This window comes from Delphinapterus leucas, chromosome 10 (genome assembly GCF_059928025.1).
Source record: "Delphinapterus leucas isolate spDelLeu-1000000601 "Yukka" chromosome 10, BTC_Dleu_Yukka2, whole genome shotgun sequence".
Taxonomy (NCBI): Eukaryota; Metazoa; Chordata; class Mammalia; order Artiodactyla; family Monodontidae; genus Delphinapterus; species Delphinapterus leucas.
In genome coordinates, this window is record NC_143138.1 from 51,469,103 (window position 1) to 51,492,131 (window position 23,029).

Here is a 23,029-nt window from a genome sequence, read left to right on the forward strand (position 1 = left end):
CAGGGTGATGCTTTTAAAACATGACTCAGATCATGCTCTTCCTCTGCTCAAAGGCCTGCAAGTGGTTTCCCATGTGCCTCATAGTAATGGCCATAGGGGTCTCCAAAGCCCTGTGACTTTCCTGCCTGCTCCTCTCTCCCTGCTCACTTGGCTGAAGCTCCTGGGACATGACAGGCATTTCCACCTGAGTTGCGTTGCTCTCGTCAGCCCCCTGCCTAAAGTGCCCGTTCGGCCAGTCATCCCCTGGCTCCAGCCCTCACCTCCTTTATGTCTTTGCTCCTCAGTGAAGCTGACCTTCATCCCTACTTAACACCTCAGCTACTCTCCACCTCAGCATGCTAGATTCTCCTTGATTCTACTCTACTTTTTCTTTTATTTTTTTCCCACAGTGTTCAACACCTTTACTTATTTGGCAGTGTTAATTCTCTCTCTCCACTCAGAATGCCATCTCCTCGTGGGCAGGGATCCATGTCTGTCTTGTTCATTGCTTGCAGGCCCCAGCCTAGAACAGTGATGGGCACATAGGAGCCCAGCCCAGAACAGTGATAGGCACACAGGAGGGAACTCTGCTCTGTACAACTGCAAGTTACACCTACTAACCATGTCACTGTGCACTTATCAAAGAACTATTACATTTAATAACAACTGTATTAAATTGTTTTATGGATAAAGAACATTCTCAGAAAATCATGGCATCCTATTGTTGGGATTTTTTCCTCAGATTTTGTATAATTTCATTAGAAAACATTGTGTTTATGGCTCAGAAAGCTTAACCAAATAACTTCTAACTAGTTGAGTGGTTGAAAAAGAGGTAAAAGAGGTCAAAAAGAGGTAAAAAGAAAACCAGCTATTTGCTTTCAGGAAAGGCATGAAAGTTGGCAAGACTTCAGATTACTAAGGGAAGAAATTCTCAAGGGTTTCATTTCGGTAACTGTACCTAGTATTAATGATCCGCCAATGTGTTGTTTAAACACGCACAGTCAACACATTATGCAAACAACACCCTGGCCAACAGCATGCGGGGGCTTTTCACACACACCACACTTAAGACCCAAAGTCATAGCTAATTTATGGCCAAGGACACAACTAATGTGAGCAGTAAATAAAGTCGTGCCCCGAGAGTCGGCAGGTCAAGAAAGATGTCACTACACTGGAATTACTCAAGGTCATAAACTAGGGCCTCTTTATTTGTTCTGCTTCTGGACCGAGGCCTAGACCTAGCTCAGTGTGGACAGTCAGTGTTGTGGAATGAATGAATGAATGAATGAACAAATGAACGACAGGGCTGCTAAAGAGGACGGAGTCCTTTGCAGAGACTTCTTAAAGTTGTTCTCATTGCTTTCACTTTTTCATTTCTCCTTCTATTTCATTAAGATGATTGAAGAGGAGGATGAGAAATAATCTCATGAGAGGAATCTGAATAATGATCTGTTTCATGGCAAAGCAATTAAAGGCCAGAGATACAAAATTATTGGGCCAAGACCGCACACCTTTTGGTAAAGACTTTACAAATAAATAAAATTTACAGATGTTTTCTCACATTTTTATAGTAGTTTTTCAAAACCCACACTCATGGGACTTCCCTGGTGGTCCAGTGGTTAAGACTCCACACTCCCAATGCAGAGGGCCCAGGTTAGATCCCTGGTCAGGGAACTAGATCCCACATGCCACAACTAAGATCCCTTATGCCGCAGCGAAGATCCCACACGTGGCAATGAAGTTCCCGTGTGCTAAGACCTGGTGCAAACAGGGAGATCAGCTCTGTGGTTTGTGACCACCTAGAGGGGTGGGATAGGGAGGGTGGGAGGGAGGGAGACGCAAGAGGGAAGAGATATGGGAACATATGTATATGTATAACTGATTCACTTTGTTATAAAGCAGAAACTAACACACCATTGTAAAGCAATTATATTCCAATAAAGATGTTAAAAAAAAGAAAAAGACCTGGTGCAGCCAAATAAATAAATAAATATTTAGAAAAAAACACACTCATGATTCTAACAATACATCCAGACTACTGAAGATTTTCAGATTTACTCTATCTTTAAAACCAAAACTATAGGGCTTTTCTTTGTATTTATACATCAATTTCCAAGGGGATAGGGAAATAAAATTCATGAATGACTCATTCCCAAAGAGCTCACAGACATTCCTGCTAGGGTACCCCATTCTCACTCTTGTGTGACCTTAAAAAACTCTACAATGAGAACAGGTTTTGAGTGGGTGAGAAGAGGAAAGACTCCCTGTTCCCTATCCCCAATCCTTCGATGTAAGCAGTTTCGTAAAATTCCTTTTAACCAAGGACCACAATTGTTATTCCATAAAAATATTTAAAATGCAAATATCTCTGGAAGAGAAAAAATATAACTGTTGACTTAGATTCACACTAGGGGGTAGATAGCTTATCAGATCTTTTCCAGGGAGTAGGTTCTGAGAGCTTCAGGTTCCAAGGACAGAAACAAAGCACTGGAGAAAAGTAAAACAAATGTTGCCTCACTTACATCTTTGCTTGAGGCTACACTGCCTCTGAATTTAGCAGTGTCTCTACCAGATCAATTCCCAGGAATTTGGTCTGAGCACTTACAACTCCAGTGTCCGTTCTATTCTCACTGCCTCAGCCTTCCTCTACCTGCCTGCTTTGGTCCTCCCAACAGTCCCTCTGCCAAAGGCAATTCCAGTTTTGTCCCCGTCTGTCTCAATGTAGCTGCTCTCATGGGATAAAATACTAAACGAGAATCTTTTGAGATAACTGTAACCCAGGTGACTAGTAAAGGACTCAGGTTTTCTTCCTAAGGACAGTATTACTTGTCAGTTCCCATGGGAGTAGGCCCTGAGATGGATCTGTAGCAGGAAGTTTATTGCAGACTATTCTCAGAATCAACACTCCTGGGGAACTGAGGGGAGCGGGGCTGGTAAGGAGAGAAGCTGAGCGGCGATGCAGTTGAAGCAAAGGTCTCGGCCAATCCAACGGGGAGACTATAGCCAAGACGGCCCTTCGGAGGTGTCCTGAATGAAGGCAGGAGGGCTGCCACACTTACAGCCCAGCATTGACCAGACATCAAATGCCATCTATGCCTGAGTAGCGGGCATGATCTTGGAGAGATCTCGGGCAAGGCAGCCCCTACAGCTGAGGGCAAGAACCAAAGAGGACCATCAGCTGAAGGCCATCAGCCAACAGCACTGCCAGCAGCTGGGAAATAGGTGCTTCAGTCCTGGAGGAGCAGCCTAGCAAGGTACCACGGCATCCGCTACCATAAATCACTGCTCCTTTTAAGTGCAAGCTTTGAACAAGGGCTCAGAGAAATAGAAAACGGATGGTTATTTTGTTAGAAACTTTACCAAGATCTGTTCTGTTCAGAAACCCATGCCCCTCCCCCCAACCCAGCAGTAATGTCGCCCACGGTTTAGTTTTGAGTTGTCGGTTCAACACTTCTGGATCAATCTGCATTTGCAACTGTCACACTGATAATAACTCAATGCGAGCATCTGCTTGCTTCACTGTAAGTGTAGTCAGACTCACAAATTAAAATGTTCGAAATTCATATTATAACAAATAACTTTTCTGTCATTTCTCCTTTATATTCAGTTAAAAATATGTGCATAAGTAATAATATTCATATAAATTTCATTTCAGGATAGTAAAGGAAGCATTATAAAATATTTGATGTGAAAAAGAGAGAATTAAATCTGAAAAAGCAATTTAGGATTGGAACTTGCCCTAGAGTAATTCTCCTGGCTGCCCATTAAAATCATCTAGAAAGCTGTAAGACATCCTGATGTCCAGGCCGTACCCCAGGCCAACTAAATCAAACCTCTGGGGTAAAACCCAGGCATCATTATTCTGGAAACTCCCCAAGGAATTGCAGTGTACAGATAAGGTTGAAAAGTCTGGGCCCTAGTGCAAAAGATCTCAAACTTGAGTGTGTTTCACAATCAGCTGGAAAGCTCGTCCAACCACGTTTTCCTAGGCCCCACCCCCAGAGTTTCAATAGCTCTGGGATGGGGCTCATAATGTGCATTTCTAATCAGTTCCTGGGTGATGCCGATGCTGCTGGTCCCAGGACCATACTTTGAGAAACAGGGTTCTAGGGGCTTTGCCTAACCAGAGTCTCCCACCACATTTAACAAATCCCCACCCTTACTTCCTGGTTCCCCTACCCTCCATCCCCCAATCAAACACCTTGGAAAATCTTGGAAATTTTTTCTTTAAATCAGCCTTTGCAATGACCCTTTCCCCTCTACACAGCTATTTCCAAATGCTACATTTTCCCATCCCCCTGAGCAGCAACCACCAGCCACCAGCTAAGACGACCTCTAACTTCTTCCATGATTTTTCATCTCCTTTTGTCTTGAATTTCTCTGTCACTTAGGCATGATTCTGCAGATTATAGGACTAGAAATACTCTCTTGAAACAGCAAACTAATTGCTTCTATTGCATACTTCAAGCCCAGCATTTATGCTGTTGGAAAGCAAATGCACTCACCTATGTCTTTTCACACTTGCTGTTTTGTATCCTGAGATGGGCCACATGCAGTTGTTCATCTACACAGTATTTTGCTGGCAGGATCTAGAAATGCATTACACTGTTATGACTCAAATCAAGCAATGTCTGTAAATAACACAAAGATGGAAAGCAGTAATTTGGCTACAGTGCTCTCTTAGTTCCCCCTAAAATCAAGGTATTTCACAGGAGGGTTTAAAATAAGATTTAACCCTTGCTTTCTTACAGTGCTTTCAATGGGAAAGAGACCTTTCTGAAAGGTCTTCTCATATTGACTCATACCCTCAAATCCAAACACTAAATCTGAAAAGGTGTTTGAAGATTCAGATAAAAATGAACTTTCCCATTTAAGAGAGCCTGAAGAAAAAGGAGACCAAAAAAGTCCTCATTTTCTCTAGCCAAAGAAGAATATTCACACAATTTTTCAGTTTGGCCAAGATTAGTAACTCATAATCTGAAGATACTGGCTTCTGTTGAAGTGAATATCAAGATTTATTGACCTGCGGAGTAAATATTAACGGAGGTGAAACTGAGGTTAATAACAAAGTTCAAGGGATAATATACATCCTTATATTTGCTGAAATAAAAACTCAGCCATATATCGCTCATACATACATTCAGAAACCTCTTTTACCAAAAAGCTCTGGAAATCTCTTTGCTGTGACAGATTGCTTAAACATATGGCCGAATTTCCATTTGTATTATCATTCTCCAGGTACCCAGCCAGCCAGAAAAGCAAAGCATTAATCACTTCCTCTGAGGATCATCAGTAGCCAATCAAAGGGCGGCCACTTATTTACATATGAGATCTGATTGGAAGATCCTAACCAGCATCTCATTCTCATCAATCCTACTAATGTAAGCAGAGTATTGAACTGACCCACACTTTTTATCACATACAAAATAAAAATATTCTAAACTTTTAACTTCATACAAATCCAAATAAATATGCTCATTGTCCACAACAAATTTTATAAACTAATGTTTGTTAAGGAGACATTTTTAAAAATAGAAAATAGAAGTTTACCTGAATAAAGGAAGAGATTTGTGGCTCTGGTGCAGAGGACCATTGCTGGAATTCCGGCTCTACAACTTATTTGCTCTGTGACATTAGGCAAGTCACTCAACTGCTCTGTGCCTCAGTTCCTCATCTGTAAAATGAAGATAATAGCACCAACTTCATAAAGTTGTTTTGAGATTAAATGACTTAGGATATGTAAAGTACTTTAAGTGTGCCCAGAGTGTAGCAAGGGGTATATAAATATTTGTTTTTTAAAAAAGTTCTAGGGGAAAAAGAACTTAAAGGTCACATGGCCCAAAAGCCTCAAAGCTTTGTGGGCAACAGATTCATAGTTTTCTCATGCTTGGACTGAGCCATTGACCATTAAGTATTGCTACTATGTTTATTTAAATTTAAATTTTGTTGTCAACATCTGAAACTCAGGAGAATTCCATGTAAAATAATCAGGATTTACAGCTCTTCTTGAAAAACTTTTCACACACACAAATCCATACCGGGCTCATTCTCAGAGGCCAACCATCGAATGGTGCTGAGGGGCAGTTGCCTGCTACACAGAGGTAAGGAAGGTCCCAGAGGACATGCTCTGCTTCGGCCACAGTTCCCACACCCCCCCTTACTCCCCTTCCTGAGGCTGAGGGTCAACTGACAGGTATTACCCCAGTGACATCATTGCTTTTATTATAGAATAAAAAAAAAAGAAAAATGTACCATCACATCCATGTCTTTTACAAAAACATAAAAAAGAAACAACAAGCTACGTGTTTCCAAAAACAAAAAAAAATGTGAGCCAGACAGACTTTTCTAGAACATAAAGATTTCTGGGCTTAATATGCCAACAAAGCGTGTCTGCAGCAAAAGAATACAACTTAATCTTCCATTAGGAAAACAAACCATGAGAAGAGCCATGGCTGGTGTGTGGAAAGGATGCCAATGAAAAGATTAACGATCTGTGAAAGAGACTGGAATTTCAACACAGTTGTTTTTGTGAGTGTGAAGAAAACAAGTAGCAATGCTGTGATACACAGTAATGTACACGTTTACGGTTCTGTCACTTGTCCTGCCCATGTAGGTGTTTGTATTTCTGACCCCTGACCCAAGCCAACCTTATCATTGTATAAATGAAGGAATTGAAGCCAGAGAAGTAAAGGGATTTGAAGTGGATATGAAACCACAACCTGGGTCTCTTGGGTACAGTTCAAGTAGGAACAGCAGTGTGACCTCACAATGATGCTCAGAGTGAATATACACCCTCATGTGAGCTGAATCCCAACCTTCTCCTCTTATCAGACCATAGACACAGATACTCTCCGAGTGTTAAGCTCTCCAGTTAGAAAACACGAATCTCAGTCTTGGAATTCTATTTGCCCAAAGTGTTTACAAGATGGAATCAAATGTTTGATCTACTGGTGTTTGGGTCAACAGACCACATAAATGAATTTAACACTTACCCGAGGTCTTAATTGGCAAAGTGTCAATGTTGAGTGAAAATATAAAACAGACACTTAAACAGTAAACACACATTTGGTGACATGACATCTCATCACTTGCCAGAAATGTCTCTATTTTCCTATCTCAAACAGTATAAACAGCCTTCATTTCTTTTTGAGAAAGTGCAGCATCACTTGACATCCCTTACTTAACCTTTAGTTGACTCTCTGATTCACTCTAATTTTATTATCTCATTTTCTCCCAATTCTATGAGCCCACTCGTCAGATACCTTTAGAAAGATTGCAAGATACATGCCTAAAACTATAAAACCAAGGACTGGATAAAAACAAAAACAAAAAACTTACCCTCTCTCAAACAGACATGCAAATTATTAAAGTCAAAGGTTACAATATTAATTAATATTTACAATTATTCACTCCAAGTATGTTTTGTTTTCTAAGCCTTTGCTGTTCCTTTTTTGGCCAATGGCTTTCCCAAAATAGGAAATGAAAATTCTTATTCCATTGCTTATTTTATTTTTGATGCTGTTTTCTTTTAGTTTTATTTTTTAAGGTATTAACTGATCTTTTTTCCTTTAGTATTGCCCCTTCTTTCCCTTCCTGTTCAAGGGGAGGGGGCTTTCTAGAATTGCCTCAAGGGAGGGGTCTAATGCCTCAAGGGTGGAAACCCCTTAAAGGGTGGAAATGGGCTGTCAGGCTTTGGTTTACAAAATTCTAACCCAATTAAAACTTGTGTTGATCATATATCAAGAGAAAGAGTCTGAGGGAAAATATAGAAGAGAGAGGGATCCTCTTGAGAGAGTTAAGAAGGGGACGTGTGAGATGGGATCCCAAGAAACTGAGACTCTGCACCTGTTTCCTGGGCAGAGCTCGGTGCCAGGCAGGTGATTCCAGGCTTCCCTGGGAATCCCATGCTCCTCATCTGAGGCCATGTGCAGCAAAGACCTCCAGACCCGAGAGGCCAACGGCGTCAGGAAGAAGGACATCCCAGCACGCCTGTGTGGCCTGATGCCCAAGATGCAGCTGCGCAGCCCCACTCACCCCACTAAGCAACCTCCCCTGGGGTCACAACTGCTTACGGAGGTTCAAACCCTAGGGGAGGGGAGGGGAAGCTCCAAATAGACTGAGCAGAAAGAATGGGTGGATCAAAAAGAAAAAGACAGTTGTGAGGTTCTATAATTGGCTTTTCTTGTATATCTGAGCTTATTACCTGAGTTTGTGAACTCATTTAAGGACAAAATTCAAGCACCAGGATTATTCTGAATGAAGATAAGATAAACAGCCCCCATTGGGTTGTCAGCAATGAGCTTATCCCCCCTTTCAACAAATCTGTCCCAAATCCCCTTAAGAAACCCTGTTTCCCCATCACTAACCTAGGCATCCAAACCAGAAACAAGGCTTCATCTTCGCTTTCCTCCACCTCTCAACCCATTTATCATTTCCTTCTGTTGGGGGAGGCCATCGAGAGGACATGACCACTGGTTGACTCTGAGCTGGACCTGGGCAATCAGCAGCCCCTCCTGCATCCTTGGAATGTACATTCCACCTGCCCTGCTCACACTGGAAGCTGCCCCAAGGACGCAGCCTTGAGATAGGATAGTGCTGTTGAGACCATCTGGATAGACAGTATACGTGACTAAACCCACTTAAAGCCTCTGTGTAAACTTTTAAGATTCTGGCAGTGGATGTAGGGATCCACCTACATCCACCTCTACTTGCGACGTCCGAGACAAGCCTCCTATGTTACACCTGCCTCTTACCTATCTGGAGTGTTCTGCCACTTTCTTCAGTCTCTCCTTGCCCTCCGTGTACAGGGGTCAGTTTGGGAACCAACAATAGGCAAGCCAGGCAGGAGACCAAAGAAATGGGTCTTGGAAAAGAGCCATCTGCCACGGGGGAATCCCAGGTTGGTTATCAGCCTCTGTGTGGGGAGGGGTGACCCATACGGTAGATACTTTTGGACCACTGTGTGAGTACAGGGATGCCTCCGAAGTCAGCTGGTCTAATGCGCTTGTTTGAGGAACTGCACAGAGCACACTGAGGAAAAGAAGTGATGACATACTTTAAGATCATTTAAAAATCAAAATGGATGGGTGGCCCTGGTGGAAGTGCTTTCAGACAGGATGCTGCATCCGTAAGAACTTGAATCTTCTAAATGGTGTCAAACTCAAAAGATACCATCAGCCATTTTCAAAACAATATGCACTAGTTTCAAAGATCCTCCCCCTTTGCAACTATGTAATCATTTCAAACTCCAACCAATCCTTTCTTAGCAAGAGCCCTTACTTCTTGCCAGCTCCAATCCTAATTCTTGATAAACAATTTATGTAACCTTGCGGGTTTTGCCTTTATAAGCCTCCCCCATTTTTGTGTCCAGCAGAACACAATTCAGGTGCTTCTTGGATCTGTGTCTCCTGGGCTGCAGCCCTAACAAACCCCAAATAATCGCTTTTTTTCTTTCTTTTTTTTTTTTTTTTTTACCTCAACCGGGTCTCCATTCTTAGAATTCTTGGCTAACAGAAGAGGATGGAGGGCTGCTGTGGTGGGCTGACCTCTAGGGTGGGCAGGGTGGCTGGACACTGACGTCCAGCTAGAGGTTGAAGCTAGCTGTTCAGAGAGTGGGAAGAAGAGCGGAGGTTAGAGGACGTGCAGACAAGGCGGAAGACCAGGGTGGTAAGTTCCCGTTTTGCAAAGTGAGGCAGGTGCAGGGTACTGTGCATTAAGGTCTGAGCCCTCATAGCAAAGCCTGATGGGGACGCTAAGAGGTGGGATCCTGGGAAAGTGAGGAGGGAAAGAGAAGGATGTTGTGTAATGACTGTGAAATGGACAGAACGCCCTAATGCAGAGGAAAGAAAGCAAAGGCACAGTGATAGCATCCCAGCCCATGCGGCAGCCTCCAATTCAGGAAACACTCGTGACGAGAGAATACATGCCTGCTAAGTTTACTCATATAGCTTCTAAGTTCCAGCAAAAGGCCAGGGAAGGTACCCAGGTGTGGTGAGTGGGGATATGGGATACCGGGTGGAGGGTGGCTTTTCTCTAACGGGCAGGAGGCAGAGGAAATGAGCCCCATCAGCACATACCCAACCCTCCGGCAGCACCTGCGTGGTGCTCGGGGGGATTCCAGGGCCTCACTCCCTTGTTAATTGGATTATTCTAGCTGCAGGGAGGCTTGGCCCAATGAGGGGGTCTCCCTGGACATGTGGGGCCTTGGGAATCTACAGAGGAGGTGCCACAAATCCATAGGGAGTGGGGAATGAGACAGGCCATCTACCCCCTGTATTTGAAGGCCCTGATTGGGCCACATTCACTGCAGGAATATAAACCAAGACAATCAGTCTGCCCCCAGCACCCGGTGTGGGACCTGACATCCACGCTCAGCCCAGTCGTGGGACAGGACATTTATGATGTTGGGTGGTCCACTGTCCATTGCTGATCTGGGGGGGACTGGCAAATCCCAGGAATGGGTACAGGCTGTGGGAAAGAGCCAAGACAGAGAGGAAGCTGGCAAAGCCAGAAGGCTATCCCAAGGCTGTAAAGGGTCCAGTGAAAGGGTCCAGCAGAGGCCTCAGGGATACAGTCCTATTCTAGATGGGATGCAGGCCGCTGGAGGTGATCCTAGGCCTTGTGTTGGGCTCACTATTCACTGGTCCCCAGAAATAAACAAAAGGTGACAGCTCTGGTGGATACTAGCGCTGAACATACTCTAATACGTGGTCACCCTCGGGGGGTTTCCTGCCCCCCTCAGCACCATCGATGGTTACTGATGGCAAACGGTTACAGAAGGTTCTGTCAAGGAAAGTCACCTTGACACGGCAAACTGGGCACTCCCCCTCCCAAGAATACAAGGTTTTTATCTCTCCAATACCAGAGAACACACTGGTCACCGACAACTTACAAGGTCAGATGCTACAAACCTCTATCAGTGAATCCACCTCCAGGTGACAGTGGGCAAACCAGTGCTGAGAGGAAACCCCAACTGGGAACCAGTAAGTTTACCTTCCCCATACAGAGTGGTAACTGTCAATGTAAGCTGCCTGGGGGGGCTGGAGCAGAAGGAAATAGGAGAAACTACCCAAGAACAACATCGAATGGGTACTGCACGTCCTGCCCACAGTGCTCTTAACCAAAATTACATAAATGGAGACCTGACTGAAATGAAATATTTGGGGTTTGTTAGGACTGCTGCCTGGGAGACACAGATTCAAGAAGCACTTGAATTTTGTTCCACCCAACTACAAAATGAAGTTATAAAGGCAAAAACTGAAGGTTATATTTACATGAATTGTTTATCAAGGATTGAAATTAGAGCTGGCCAGAAGTATGGGTGATTAAGTTAGGCTTATTTGGGGTCTGAAATGGTTGCATAGTTACAAGAGGAGAACTTGAGACCATAAGGTTGCAGCTGGCAGGTGCTGTTCTGAATACAGCTGGTGGTGTCCTTGGGTCTGGTACAGTTCAAAGAAAGTTCAAGTTCTCAGTGGAGCAGAGACCTGTCTGAGACCAGATCCTCAATGGCTGCCTAATTCCATTTTTGTAAGCATGAACTGTGAGCCAGTTCTATAACAAGTCTCCCCATGTATGTATGTGATATACATATACACTACTGGTTCTGTTTCCTGGAGAACCCTGATAACACACCCCCTTCTCTGTCCTTCCCACCCCTTCCCTGATCAATGCGTTCATCATCTCTTGACTCACCTGCTCTCCTACCCTTCCAGCTTGTCTGACTTGTGTCTGGGTTTTCAGTCTTGTCTCCCATCGAGTCTAATATCAAGGGAGCCTCTGAGAATTCTACAATTCAAATCTGGCGAGATCTTTCTGATTAAAATCCTATATTGTGGCTTCACAGGTACAGTTTTAGCTCCTGTCCCTTGATCTCTCTACAGGCTCAGGTCTTCTCTCACCTCCAGTCCGTGGTCACCATGCTGCCACGAAGCTGTGTCTCTCCTCGGTGCTTGGTTCCTGCTGACCCCTCTGCCCCAACTCCCCACCTCACCTTGTTCTTTCTCCCCTCCCCCACTGGGCTAACTCTAGCATACCCTGCAAGTCTCAGGGAGCCCCACTTCCTCTAAAGATTTGACCACCTGCTCTGACAGATGGATGAGCAGTCCCTCCCTAATGCTGCCTGCACACCCCTCATACTCACCGTATTACCTTCCAAGTACCTGTTTGTGTGTCTCTTTCCCCCATTAGAATTTAAGAATTTTGCCAAGCTAGGGACCAGGCCTAGGTTCTGGCTTTAGTTCCCAGAAACTAGCACTGTTTCAGTGTAATGGTGAGACCTCGGTGAGTTTCGGTTGAATGCATAGATAGATGAAACACACACACACCACACACATGCACACACACACACCACACACATGCACACATACACATTACACACATACACACCCCACAGAGTTTCCTCCTCTCTCTCCCGCTCTCTTGGAGGGATTAAGGGATCACTGCTGGAAGTTCTAACTTCTAGAGTAGCTATTGCCCCAGTTGAATTGATACAGATGCTGGCCCAGAAAAGGGCAGGAATTCAAAGAGCTGGATGAAGGATGAGTAAGTTTACAGAGGAAAAGGAAACTGAAGAGTGATGAAAGTTTATCTGCAGAAGAAAACCAAGATGAATCATGGAATGTGACTGTGAGGACTGAAAGGGAGGAAAGTGACCTTTGTTGACCATTTCGACCAACTAGCCAGATAAGTGCTATACACTTTACTAATTACTTTATTAACAAATGTAATATCCCTCAAGTCCTTCTGAGGTAGATACTATCGTTCCCTCCAAAGGAGGAGACTGAAGTTGAGAGGGCATAAATGATACACTCTTGATTAACAGCTAATAATCACACAGCCTCGGTCTATGTGATTCCAACACACTGGTGTCTTTTCAGCCACACCATGTTGCTTCTAAAGATATGGATGAAAAATGTTGCTTTTTTCCCTCAGTTCTTCCTGGGGGCAGATGGAAGGGAATAGACGGGCCTAATCACCATCTCCTGCCTTTTATAATACTAACAAACACAGAGCACTTAGCATATGGTTTGTACTGTTATCGGTTAATCCACACCCACCCCTGGGGGGAGATGCAGTGGTCGGCCTCCTGACAGATAAGCAACCAGAGACCCAGAGGGTTTACAAAGCCAAGCAAAGCGTCACTGGCAGATATGGATTCAGAACCAGGCAATGTGGTCACCGGATTGATGGCTTTAGCCTCCAGTGGTCCCCACATGGGACACAGAGAGACCAACAGAGCCTGGAAGAAAGGATACCCAGAAGGCACAGACTTTTCCTAGTCACCCAAGGGTTTTCATCGTAACTTTATGAAGAGAACAGTAGAGGTGTATATCAGCACACATTACGCAGGCAACCTTCACCAGACCTTCAATTTGCAGCTAAATTTGATCTTGGAACAAGGCTACAAGTCATACCATTATAATTTAAACTACTATTTCCCACAGGTAAATGCGATAAGGTTTCATTTCTGGAAAACCATTATACTGCATAAAAATACCAAGATAATCAGAAGGAAAGGAACACAAATGGAAGCTTTTGTAAACATTTCTTATGTTAAAAAACATTTAACATAAGTTTGGTTCCTGCAGGTACTATTCTTGTTGAAGTTGGCTAAAAATATGAATCAGTGAAGTTTGGATTGAAGATAAATGACTTTTCCTAGCAGATTTCCCGGTGGCGAGCACAGGCGTATGTCACTGCTCTAGGCATCTTAGACTTGAATTCAAACTTAGAGTGATTTGTCTCAAAAAATTTATTCTCATTCGGTGTGAATGAATGGAAAATTTTTGCACAGTAAAAGCTGGGGAAAGAGTTCCCACAATGTCATTTTTTTCCCATGATCTCTTGCTCTTCTATTTCAGTAAGTCTGTTGACAATGACCTCTGCCTGATGTCAATATTGCTAATCATTACGGTCATTATTGGTTTTGGTATTTGGGTGTTCTGATATATGCTACTAAAAAATCACGCATTTTTTACTAATGTAACACCATTGTTTTAAAATTTAAATAAATCTGAAAATGCTTTGCATATTGATTGCATACTTAAAGAGTTCTCTGTTGCATTCAAATTTTGTGTTGAACAAAGCTTTCTTGTTTAGAACGCATTTTTCTAAATCCCCAGAATCCTCAAGAAGAGGAAGAAAATGACAATTGATAAAGTAAAGCCTCATCCACAAGAATAATTCTTATCTAGTTCAAAGGTTTTTCCAACTAGTGGTGTATAAATCTGACAGTTTTGAAATTGGAACAGGTAACTGTGCTTAAATCAGGAGTACAAGATGAAACCAAAGAAGACATAGATAAATCTGAAATGCTCTCTTTGAGACAAAACATACAGCTCTCTCTCTCCCTCTTCTCTCTCTGTCTCTCTATATATATGTATGTATAAATAAATAGATGTATTTATTTACACATATATATATTTATATGACTTTGGTTCCTGAAAGTTGTCCAAAGAGTGTCCCTCAAACAGGAGATGCAATTATAAAGTTATCTGAAGATGAAGAGTCTTCTCACATTCCCTGGTAAGAACACACAGGAGCCATTTCAGCAGCTAGAAAAATTTGTTCAAAGGTGTGCTCACAATTCCTCAATCATGGTATCAACACACATGGCCTTTATTTTGTTTTATTTTCAGATTTAGCTCTTTAATTTGTTTACAAAGGGCAAATTACATTTTCAAATTTTTCGTGATTAATTATCATTTCTTCTTTCTCATGTAATGTGCTATGGATAATACTGTGTTTATTCATTTTAATCTGTTAATGTGTATTTAGCATTTATATTTTCAATATATTTATAATTTTCTAAACATTTTATAATGGGTTTAAATGTTTTTGTGTTGGAAATGTATTTCTATTTAGTTGCTGGTTTTAAAATTTATTTTATGAATCCTGAGCATGTTTTAAAAAGGTAGTAATAATGCCAGTATTACTCAAATTAACTACCAAAATGCTGTAATTGTCAGTCAGAAAAAAACCAAAAAACTTTATTAGTACAAGTTTGGGGGTTTTTTAAATTTAACAAAAGAAAAGTGAGCAATGTGATGCTATCTTACAAATAAATCTAATATAAACTACCTGTGTGACATTCAGAATTTAATTCTACTTACACTATCTCTTTAGAACATTTTTTAAAGTTTAATTTGCACAAGAATCACCTGAGGATCTTGTTGGACTTCAAGTCTCATTCGGTAGGTCTGGGCTGGGGACTAGGATTTTGCAATTTTTAACAAACTCCCTGGTGATACTGATGCTGCTGGTCCAGGGACCACACTTTAAATAGCAAGCCACTTTTCATGAACTTCACATCCCACCTCATGGATTTAGTCATCTCCAGATGAATGTTAGAGATAGATACCAGGTAGGATCATTTTAACACCTATGATTTGAATGAATGGAAGGGGCCTGCTGGGAGCTGTGAGGTAACAGAACTGGATGACCTTGGCCTTAAACGTCAGCACAGGGTTGGATTTATATGGAAGAAAACTGAGAGTGACAGACTCTTGTGAAGGGAGAGCTAGGAAGCCTTCTGGTCATGGTGTAGAATTGAAATATTAGAAGAAACTGGCTGAGAATGTTTCCAGCAGCTTCCGTCTTTCTTTTTTTTTTAAGGGTTTTTTTTTTTTTAATTATGTGTAACACAGACAAAGTTATTTAAGTCAATAAATTTTTAAGGAATTTCGCATATTCTGATTCTTTCCACTGCCAATCACCTTAGTTCCTCCAAACTCATAATCTTCAAGATAAAATAGCCCTTTCAAAAAGAATTTGTCATGTGAGTGAGCCCACAATTCTTTTAGTTTTCAATCAATGCCCCTGAAAGAACGTGGAGTTTCTCCTTGGTTCTCCTGCTGCTCATTCACTGCTGCGGAGCAGTGAGCCCCTGGCCCCAAACTTCCTCCCAAGCTTTGGGCAGTGAGGCCAGCACAGAAGCAGAACAAGACCCCTGCATTCACTGTGGAATTTGCCAGCCCGTCCTCTAGGGAGCTCCCTCTGACTGCCCGGCTATGTAATGAGACCCTCCCGTGTGCCCCTCCTCTCAGGACACTGATGTCACTGCATCGTCACCATCTGTTTGCTCGCTTCTATCTACCTCTTACACCCTGAGCTCCCTGAGGGCTCACGACTGTCTGTTGTGTATCTGGTACACAGCAGAAGTCTCCAGACTTTAGTGGACACTGATCCCTAAATATTTATTCAGTAAACGTGTGAGATCTTGAACAAGTCACCCTCTCTGAATCCTCTTTTCCCAGTATTAAATTAGAGGATGATCTACAAGAGGGTGAACCTACAGCTTCCCACCTGGTTTCCTTTGTGCTTTGACCTCTGTGGTGAAAGAGTGTGTTTTAATGCCTGCCCAAGGCTCTTCTTAACCCCTGTGGCTCACACTGGGCTCTCCGGCTCAATGCAGGTCTTGTTCCTGAATTTGGGAGACTTCTACCTTTTCTATCAGTCTTCATTAATCTACTAGCTCAGGTGGTGCTCAGATTGCCTCAGGGAACAGAGTTTGTTGTAAGGAAGCACAGGGAGGCGAGGAAGTCAGGAACCTTCCTCCGCAAGTGGCACAAGCACTCCGGTCCCTGAGCTTTCCCACTTGGAACAGCCTGCAGGCAACATGACGATGTTCATCATCACCCAGGATGCACCAGGAACCCCAGTCTCCCAACCCGCTTGCTGGACCCTCTGGACAGGAGCTCATGGCTCTCTGGGTCTTCACTATGTTCTGTCGGTGGTTTGCGTAGCACAAGGGGCATCGTCAATGTTGTAATGAGATATGGGGCCAAGGGCACATCCAGTGGCCTTGCAGACTGTCAGTGGTTCACTCTTCACTGCTGACCTTCCTCATCTCCATCCTCTTGTCCCAACCAGCAGGAGCCAGAATGGTGCTTTCTTGGGTATCCCAAGTGCCATCACAGGGGCGAACTCACCATATACATGTTCCCTTGTCATGGGAAAGAGCTGCTGTTTCATATCAAATGATGTGCAAACAGTCTCTGGGGGCCCTAAGTGCTCTAAAAGAGTTTTTTAAATGACTTTTAAAATATTATACTTTCATTCTGATAAAGTTGTGTAAGTATGTCGTGGATGACTGACTGACTGAGGATGGCCATGGCATTTAAATGCCTGTGTTTGCATTTGGGTTTGTGATCACAGTGGTGCCAAGATGTATGCCTTTAATGACCACGGGCTGAGGACAAGAGTAGAGACCAACTACATGGCAACGCTGAATAATGCCTTCTCTTCAAGGAAAGGTCAGAGAACTTCACCATCTCTGCAACTGCGAGTTTTGCAGAAATTCTGCTACAGAAGAGTGTTGGAAAGTGGGCCCTTCACCCAGCATCCTGTAACAGGGGCCGTGTGAAACGTGAGACCATCTGTGCCATTGCACAGTCACAAATTTATCTTGAAACAGCAATTTAGTTTCAGCAAAACAGCATCATCCATCTCATTGGATTTATATTGTCAACTTGATTTTTCATGGTCATATACTTTAAAAAATTAATTTGTAATTTCTTTTTATTTCATGTCTTTTTAAGAAATGTAAGCATAGGAAGCTTACTGAAACCATTAGGTTTATATATATTTAAGTAAAGTTGTAATAAAAACAATTAAAGTCAATGCTGGAAGCTCAGAAAATGTTCCCCTCTTAGGAGAGCATCCATGTATTAGTCAAGCTTGAGAATGAACATCCTCTTTAGAGGTGTGAACCCCCCTGTTCCAAACAAATCCTCAGTCAAAGCAGCAGGAAGAGGTACATAGCTGACTTCAAATGAGACACTGTCTGTGGGAGACTATGCTGGGGTGTCTCTCAGATCCCCTAACCAGCTGCTGGGAATGATGCTGTTAATGGCTCAGAGGTGCCCCCTTCTCTGGAGAAGTGCCCTCAGACAGAAGGGAGCACATGTGAGAGATTACACCTTCCCCTCCCAACTGGGGACACCCCACAGCCATTGACTTGCTGACTTGGGGGTTCAAGAGGCCAGTCCTCTTGCCTCAAGATGAGATCTACTCAGGGGTAGACACCATGCTCCAGAGCTCCCCGTGGGATCAGGCAGAAGCCAGACTCCAGATGAGACCACATCCTTGCGTAGCATCTTTTCCTTCTTTATCCTGCTTCCCTCACTTCACTCTTTCTCTCCTGAAAGTGCACCCCTAACATGCAGCCAAATTCCTGTCTTGCTCTCTGTTTTCAGGGAGCCACACGTAAGATACCCTCCAATCCATGGAAAACATATGTGGCACTAAGGCAGGCCTGCTATCCGGACACACATGGGGTCTCTTTGGACATGGTTCCTACTCTCCCTGTTACCATGAATGGGAGACACGCATCTCATTCCCCAGAACATGTTGGAAAATATCCCCAAGTGAGATTTAATAACCAAAGAACTCTGGCATATTGAATTTGAGCATTTCTGATTCATAGTCTGTGTGAGAATCTCAAAACCAAAATAACTTTGTTTAAATATTTCTATTTTATTATTTTTTTTAGGTGGACCATTTTTTTAAGTCTTTATTGAATTTGTTACAATACTGCTTCTGTTTTATGTTTTGGTTTTTTGGCCGCGAGGCATGTGGGATCTTAGCTCCCCGACCAGGGATTGAACCCGCACCCCTGCATTGGAAGGCGAAGTCTCAACCGCTTGACTGCCAGGGAAGTCCCCCTAAATATTTCCACATCTCCAAACTAAATGATTTCTTTTCAGGATCCAGTAATAAGAAACTTCCCTCTGATCTGAGAAGTTAGCATCTCCCCAGGCACTCAGCACTATAGCAAACTGACTAACCTTGGACCCTGGAACATATGTACCTGCAGCCAGTTATCCATCTTTATCCCTAGGGACCACCTCTATTTGGTAGAATCAACCTAGTCTCCGAGTATGGACAGAGTCCTGATTGTCAACCCACACTCTATAACGTGTCATTTCATGAAGCTTATGGAATAGGACATTTTTTAATTTTTTGTGGTTCTATAGCCTTCCCCACTTACCACCCGGCCTAGAAGAAAAACAAAGAAAACACAAACTAAAACTGAGTTAATGATAACAACAGCAATAGTGCTACTAAGCACTTATGTCAATTACCGTACAGAAGACTTTATAATTACTATCTTATTTAACTCTCACAACTGCCCTGTGAGGTGACTGCTATCTCCATTCCACAAAGGAGTAAACTGGGACCTTACAGGGCTTAAATCGGGTGTCTAGGATCACATGACTAGTAATGGCCTCGAGGCTTTCCAGGGCTCTGCTTATTCTCCCATCCATAGGGTAGATCATGCCAAAGTGTTTACTTGCATGTGTGTTTTCAGCAGAGATTCACATGGCCCAGCATAACCCAGAGTCAACAATCTGTGAATCAACTTCCCTCTGACAGAGTTCCTCGTTACCCTGGCAAATTATTGAAAAATTTCCCTTCCATTTCTCCAGTTGTGGATAACTTCATTACTTGCTTTAAAAAACACCTACAGTAATAAAACAATAATTGTTGAAGTTCAGTTATAGATATTTGGGGGCTCATCCGACTGTTACATCTACTTTTGTGTGTGTTTGAAAATGTCCAAAATTTAATAAAACACAACCACAAAGAAAGATTTAGATGGTCTTCTCAACTAACGTATAGTTCCTTTACAACAGAAAGGGCATTAATGCGTTTGCCACATAAACCTCCTTACCTTATTGCTCCATCTTATTGTAAACTGACATTAAAAACAAACCCTACCGGTCCATGTATCAGCACACTGAGTTGGGTATGAGATACAGAAATCATACTGGACTGGCTTAAATAAGTAAGAGTTAATTTTTTCCTGGTACAGGAAGTCTAGACGTGAGTAGGACGGGCCTGTGCAGCTGGTCCATGGGATCACCAATACCCATATCCTCCCACCTTCGTCTTCACCATCCTGGCACTTGGCTTTCATCCTAATGCTCATGCAATGACTGATGCCTCTCGGAGCACCACGTGTATAGTCCAAACAGGAGGAAGGGGACAGAGGCCATAGTTTCCCCTAGTGCTCCTTCACTTACGGAGGCAGGTCCTCTTCAGGGATTTCTGCCTCTTCTCATGGGCCAGAACCGTGAGACCTGACCATGCTAGGTGCACAGGAGCCTGGGAGTCAGTGCACCTCACTTTTCAGTATTAACAGCATCATTCCTAAGTAAAACTGTATATCAAATATTGGGATAAATCATATCTTAGTTCATCTGGGATAGTCCTGGTTTACACTGGTAGTACTGGCATAATCACTAAAATGGTCCCCTTTCAGCCTCAAGTGTCCTGTTTGGATGATAAGTGATATGGTTAACCTTTCTGTAATAGAGGATGGCAGAAGAAGTGCTGAGCAAACCAACCTTGAGTATCTGCTGTACTCCAGCAACCAAAATAATTGAAAATCAATGTAAATCTTAACTTACAGCCTTTTGTGGAAATACCAAAAAAGTGTATATTTACAACACAAAGCTAAACTTCTTTCAGATGTTCCTTCCCATTTCTCTTGCTGTCAGTATCTTATGTGTGCATGGCTGATGTTCCAAAGGGCTTTCCTCTTCCTTCTAAGTCCAGAAAATTCTCCTAATTCAGTCTGCACAGCTCCCTCCCCCTCAAGTCTTTATTATGCCCTCCTCAACTCCCCACTACTGTCTCCTTCCTTCCTCAGCTCCGAGGCATCTCCCCGGTCTTCCCTCCAAGAAGAAACCAAACAGTATGAAATTTATATCTACCATACTAGTAACCTCTTGAGGCTCAATCTCCATTCAAGGGCAGAGACCCACTGATGAAGCCCAGTGTCCTCATTTCACAGCTGAAGAAACAAAGGCGTACATACAGTCAGCGATTTGCTGAGGATCCCACAGCCAGACAATGTCAGAGCAAGGCCAGATCTGAGGTCTCTGAGCCACAGATTAGTTCCCCTTCTAGTGTCTTCCCCACCAGTTTTCCCACTGACCTTCACATGCTCATTTCTCAAGCAGAGCTGGGTGGGCAACAACGCGTGGAGTGCTTGCTCTTGTTACCTAGTGGCGGTGGTGGCCATGTGCATCAGACATGGAACAGAAGGAAACACCACAAGGTTTCCCAGATGTGAGGAGGACAAGGACGTCCCCCAGCAATGATGCTCTGAGCACAGCAGGGGACCCACCCATCAGGACACACAGCCATAAACAACTACTAGAGGTACCAGCGCCTTCCGACTGGATATTACCCTTGCCGCCTCGCTGATCCAAGTTAAGAAGACATTTTCCTCTGTTTAAATCTAACACCACAGCCCAAGCATTCATAGCTTTGGGCTAGAGTCTTCAAGTTTAAAATCCATTTGTTCGCAGGAAAAGTAAAATGTGATTTTCTATTTGCTGGCAGGAAAGAATGTTCAAGTTACCCCTTAAATACTTTTTGGAAGTTAAATCACTTCTGCTGAGGAAAAATGATGAGTCAATAGAAACTAAATCATGATCAGATGGATTAAATTTTTCTCAATAAAGTAATTTTTTAAAGGAAGGGCAAAGTGTTTAGAAGAATGGGTTTCCAGTAGATTTTATATTAACGATCATCACTCTTCTGTACTTAAGGCTTATCCAGCCTGTTGTTATGGAAATACGGGATGTGGTCCCGAATGCAACCGTAGTATAATTTCACTGCAAGATTAACCAGGAGTGCAGTAAAACCCCAGTTAAAATGTAGAGCTTTGGTGTTCTATTAAGTACAAGACGGAAAACAGGACCCAGGAAGGAATTTACACTGACATCTTACATTTCTAAAGCTTTGGTTCCAGTGGGGAAATTCCTTTTGACTGCCTCTCCCTTCTGGATGGGCATTCAATTGAATACAGACTTTCAAGGAATCCCAGCATATTAGAGCCGGAAAAGGTCTTAGGGAAGACTGTGTCCATATGCTTCATTTGCTTGGTGATGATGCTGAGGCTCTGGGAGGAGGGGTACCTTGCTCAGTCACACAGCTGGGGGAGACAGGACTCGACCCCCGGGCTCCTGATTCCAACACCAATGCAGGGTCCACACTACCACCCATCTAAAACTCTTAGAAACAGTTCAGCAAAAGCATGAGCCAGCACTACAAACCAGAGACCCCCAGAGGAAGAAGGGATTTGCAGAGACGCCTGCTCTTTGCCTCTCCAGCCTCCATCCCCTTCTGGCCACAGTCTGTTTTTGTTTGAAGACCCCTGGGTCCCCCACTTCAGTCCTCAAGGTTAGGTAGGGTCATGCCACTAGCCTAAGGGGTGCAGCATGTGACCCAGGTCAAGCCAATCCCCACAGGACAACCAATTCCACTGTGATGGGTTCGTGGATGCGCACATCACTCAGTCCAAACCAACAGAAAACAACCAGATTCTTTTTCTTTTTGCCAATAAGTAAACAAAATTTCTATTTGCAAAGTAATTTTAACCACTCTTCTGTATAGAAGGGATTCTACTTCTTTTTTTAACATTATTTTATATTGGAGTATAGTTGATTAACAATGTTGTGTTAGTTTCAGGTGTACAACAAAGTGATTCAGTTATATATACATGTATCTATTCTTTTTCAAATTCTTTTCCCAATTAGGTTGTAACAGAATATTGAGCAGAGTTCCCTGTACTATACAGTAGGTCCTTGTTGGTTATCCATTTTAAATACAGCAGTGTGTACATTAACTTGAGAAATTATTTCATTCTTTTCCTCTTTCAACTTTAAAGGGAGAAAATATTAGGCTTGAAGCCACTGCAGCCCTCTTTCTACAACTTGGCTATTGAGAATAAAGTGAGTATATCAGCCAACAGAGCCAAGAGATGACAGAAACCACATACAAGAGACATTTTTTGAACCCTGAATCCAGTCATGTCTGAAACCAGCTCAAACCATGTAACTTTTGTTTACATGAGCCAGTGAAGTCCACTTAATCACTCAAGCCAGTTTGGACTGGGTTTTCTATCACTTGCAATTATAAGGGTCCTAAATAACACAAAGCCCTTGAGATAATTAGACCTATTTCCTACATTATAAATTTTTTGCAAAACTGTTTTTAATAAAACTGAATCCAGACAACTGAAGCATCTTGTGCA

General features: G+C 42.9%; 1 protein-coding gene across 1 annotated transcript in view; it reads right to left on the bottom strand.

Moving 5' to 3' along the window:
* The window catches only part of GADL1 (GAD like acidic amino acid decarboxylase 1), a 390,875-nt gene that overhangs the window by 257,607 nt on the left and 110,239 nt on the right, over window positions 1-23,029 (bottom strand). The window contains exons 2-3 of the mRNA XM_022553949.2: window positions 5,530-5,653; window positions 4,485-4,568 (exon numbers count right to left, since the gene is read on the bottom strand). The gene's annotated coding sequence lies outside the window, so the exon portion shown is untranslated. The remainder of the gene's footprint in view (window positions 1-4,484; window positions 4,569-5,529; window positions 5,654-23,029) is intronic.